This window comes from Citrus clementina, unplaced genomic scaffold (genome assembly GCF_000493195.1).
Source record: "Citrus clementina cultivar Clemenules unplaced genomic scaffold, Citrus_clementina_v1.0 scaffold_5, whole genome shotgun sequence".
Lineage (NCBI taxonomy): Eukaryota > Viridiplantae > Streptophyta > Magnoliopsida > Sapindales > Rutaceae > Citrus > Citrus x clementina.
Window position 1 is genome coordinate 2,234,694 of NW_006262201.1, and position 4,788 is coordinate 2,239,481.

Sequence of the window (4,788 nt, forward strand, 5' to 3'; positions counted from 1 at the left end):
GACTGTTATTGCTAATAGTTTGTCTTGGAATTACCTACGCCCCAATCACCCACCTTGGCACTCTCGTTTACTTCATTCTCTATATATACCCCCCATGCGTATCGTATCAAACCAGAATCAAGAACTCGCAAAAGCAACTTCATTACTTTGTAATTTTGATTCCGAAGTGAATATCTTTTCAGTTGAAGATTATGGAAACTACCTGCGCAGGTTTTTAGGCTAAGTTCAGTTGAATATCATTTATAATTCTTATTTTAATATATTTATGATTAATTTTTCTGTTATGAAATTTTTAGGTAATAACAATTGGTCGGAGATTATCATCCTACTACTATTTCCTCTTCTCAGCACTACTGATGATGACAATGTGAATGACAATCTTGATCTTCTTGTTGTCCCTCAATATGGGAGAAACCCTAACTACACTGGTTAATTACACTTACTCTTTTGTGTTATGTTTAATTGAATAAAGTAATGGGTACTTTTACCTATCGTTCTGTCAATTATGTGACTGTCGGTTTGGTTCAATTCAACTGATAAAATCTCTTGAGATATATAAGAGATTTTATTTGTTTATTTACGTGTATCGTGTATTCCTGAAAAAGGAAATAAATAAATAAATATTGTTGCTTGTCTATGTGTTAACATTAATTAAGTTTGTCTATCCTTGTTAGCTTAATTAAGCTTTCTCTTCTTGATTATCTTTTACTAAAACAAACTTCAAATAATGGTTAACTAATTCTTGGAGCTAGCAAGTGATCTTGGATCATAATTTATTAAAATACACAATGCATGTAAATTTATAATTTCAACCTTTAAAATAGCCATGCCGTTTAGTACGCTTGGGCTAATGAACATAATCTTCAGCCATAATCACTATTAATTTGTTAATTATTTTGTTAAATAATGCAAAGTTACAAAAAATTTTCAAATTTGTTGATTTTGGTTATCATTTTTTGAAGACTTTGAAGACTTTTTGGGAACAAGGATTAAATGCATGCATGATATTTGGCTATAAATACCAAGCCATTTATTCTTTGTTCCCAAAAAGTCTTCAAAAAATGGTAACCAAAATCAACAAATTTAAAAAAATGATTGGCTTCTAGAAAACCATCACATTTTTCTCCATGCAACTTCAACAAAACCGTGCCACCAGCCTTGCTTTTTGAAATTGGTAAACCCACCAACTTTACCTTTTGAATTTGGCAAGCCGACCAAATTTGTTTCTTTGAAATTGGCTTTGAAATTAGCAAGTCATTATTTGACTTTTCAACATTTGTCTTGGAATTACCTACGCCCAAATCACCCACCTTGGCACTCTCGGCTACTTCATTCTCTTTATATACTCCACATGCGTATTATATCAAACCAGAATCAAGAACTCGTAAAAGTAACTTCATTACTTTGTAATTTTGATTCCGGAAGTGGATATCTTTTCTGACTTGAAGATTATGGAAATTAGCTGCGCAGGTTTTTAGTCCAATTTCAGTTGAATATATCATTTATAATTCTTATTTTAATATATTTATGATTAATTTTTCTGCTATGAAATTTTCAGATAATAACAATTAGTCAGAGGGGATCATCCTATTATTTCCTCTTGTCAATATTACTAATGATGACAATGTGAATGACAATCTTGATCTTCTTGGTGTCCCTCAATATGGGAGAAACCCTAACCACACTGGTAAATTACGATGTTACCTTTTTGTGTTATACTTAATTGAATAAAGTGATGGGTTCTATTATGTGACTGTTGGTTTGATTCAATTCAACTGATAAGATCTCTTGTATATCTCAAGAGATTTTTTAATTTACATGTATCGTATTTTCCTAGAAAGGGAAATAAATAAATAAATATTGTTGCATGTCAATGTGTTAACATTGATTAACTTAGCCTATCCTTGTCAGCTTAATTCAACTCTCTTCTTGAATATATATATATATTTTCTATAAAACAGACTCCACATAATGTTTAACTAATTCTTGTAGCTATCAAGTGATCCTGGATCATAATTTATTAAAATACAGAATGTAAACTTATAATTTCAACCTTTAAAATAGCCATGCTGTTTAGTAGGCTTAGGCTTATCAACATGATCTTCAACCATAATCACTATCAGTTTGTTAATTATTTTATTAAATAATGCGAAGTTACAAAATTATTTGAATGTGGAGTCAAAAACCTCTCATCATATATATGGTCTTATCATCTGAACATTATATGTCAATGATGATGTAGACGGTCTATTAATCAGTGTATTGAAACGTTAAATAACTTCAATTTAGCTTGTCTTGCAAGTACAAAAATTCAAGCGGCTTTGGTGTCTGCGTATTAGATGGTTAAATTATTTGCGATTCATTCATGGAATACACTTTGCTAGTTCACACATCTACAGAGTGGAGAATTCAGTGGCTGATAGTCTTATTAATTTGGGGTTACTTCTTAATGCTTATGATTGGTGGAATATCCGCCTGTTTCAATTCGTCAGAGTTTGCATGACGATGCTTTCAAATGAATTTTTTTGTATTCTTTCTTCTTCTTTTTTTCCTTAATAAAATTCAGTGTCATTTATTAAAAAAAATTCAATTTTAAACTGTTACTGCCCGGTAACTAAAGGAAAATATTTATCAAGTCAAAGATTATATATCTTCTATTTGCTTTTAATTTACAAATTATTGTAGGCATTGAAAGATGTTTCAGAAAAAAAGTCAAAATTTCCAAATTAAAATAATAATATTTTGAAAGAAAAGACTCTTTTTATGCTATTAGATTATCTCGTAACTACCTACTCCCCTATCACCCACCTAGGCACTCTCGGCTACTTAATTCTCTACATATTCATTACATGCATATTATATCAAACCAGAAGCAAGAACTCGCAAAAGCAACGTAAGCAAATAGTCAAATAAATCTCTTTCAATATCGCTTCACGTGATTCTCTCGTAGTAGGCGTTGTAATCCAAAGTCAATATCATAATATTTTATGTTACCAAGTTTCGTATTTGTGACATTGCGCGATTACCAAAATACAGTCAAACCTCAATAAATTAATCAGTTATTAATTTATGAAGATATTGCTTATTTTGAAAAATATGATCATAATTATAGTATTAATTTCACTTTGATTTTTTATTTATTAAATTTTACTTGAATGTTAGATAGTTGTCTTACATCAGTAGTAATAAGATTATTTTAGAAATTTTATTTTTCCATCTTAAAGGTAGTTCTATGGTAGAATCCGTCTCCTGCAAGTAAGCGCTCAAAGCAATACCAACAATAAATAATTTATTGTTGCCAATGACAATGCCAACTGAAATTTGTTTTTGCATTACAAAAAGTTAGATATGAGGTCTAAGTCAAAATCAACTTCAGGAAGAAACAAACAACACTGAGGGCTTCTTTGGGATTGTTATTGGGAGATTTAAAAGTGATTTTGAAAAGTTAAAAACTAATTTTGGTGTTTAGTAATTTTTTTAGAAATTACTTTTGGCAAAATCATACCATCCTATAGCAGATTTTAAAAAATAGCGAAGGAATAGCTTTTCAAATTCTGATTTTGAGAATTAATTTTATACCTAATTCACTTTCATTATATATATATATATATATATATAATGAGCACCAAACCAAAAATAGACCATAAGGTCTTGACCATGGATCCTCTACTCGGTAGAACATCGTCCTTTTCTAGCTCTTCTTCCGGGAAGACTAGTGATTCAAAGCATGTTGTGAGTTCAGAAGAATTCATTATTGAGAACTTTGATAAAGCAATTGATTGTTGGGAACTTCCAAAAATTTCCAAAGAAAAGATTTACAAAACAAAAATGCTTGATCTTTTAAAAAATGATTATATTATAAAGACTGAAGAACGTGATATCACTCTTTCAGAACCTTTTGAAACAATTCATTTGTTTTCAGAAAAATCTTTAAAGAAATTAAAAGAAAAGAATTTCAAATATATTCATATAGGTTTGATCCAAGTAGGAATAAAACCTTTGACCAAAGAAGGCTTGGATACTTCTATCCTTGCTGTCCTTAGAGATGGACGATTCATCTCTTTTGCTGATTCTTTACTAAGTAGTATCGAATCTAGTCTATGTAAAGGTCCCATATCTTTTGATTGTTATCCAAACATAACAATTTCTCTTAAAGACAAGAACATTTTAAAAAGCATGATTTTACAAATCAAAACCCATAATTACCAAATGGTTAAAGGGTCCATCCCAGTTGCATTGATCTTCAAAATTTCTTATAAAGCTATGGTCTCTGCGTTTTGTACGCAACATAAATTCCAGTCAAAAAGAGATGAAACTCTTCTCTTACAAACTGACTTGTCCAGAGCTAACACTGTCATTCCAAAATCGATCCAATGGAAAGATATTAATCTTCCAGAAGAATGGATACTTGAAGGAGCCGCCCCACCGGTGATTCCGAAAGAACTTGAGCCCAATACAGAGTTGCAAAATGTAACTCAGTATTCAGATGGTAAAGTCAAACTATCATTCAGAAGGTCTACGTCTCACAGATTTTCTGATAAAGAGTCGTGCTCAAGCATTCCTTCACTAGAAAGGAAATTTACAAAAATACCCTCTGTTATAAATCTTCCTTTCCAAAACACAAAGAGTCAACCTAGGTTTTCTACTTCAGATTTACCTAGCACCTCTATTCAATCAGTTGATTACACTACTAGTGTTCCTCATTCTATCTACACTAGTGATCAACAAGTACAAAGTCAGGAAGAGAAGGAACTATGAATGGGATTGACAGTTACCGTCAGATGCAGG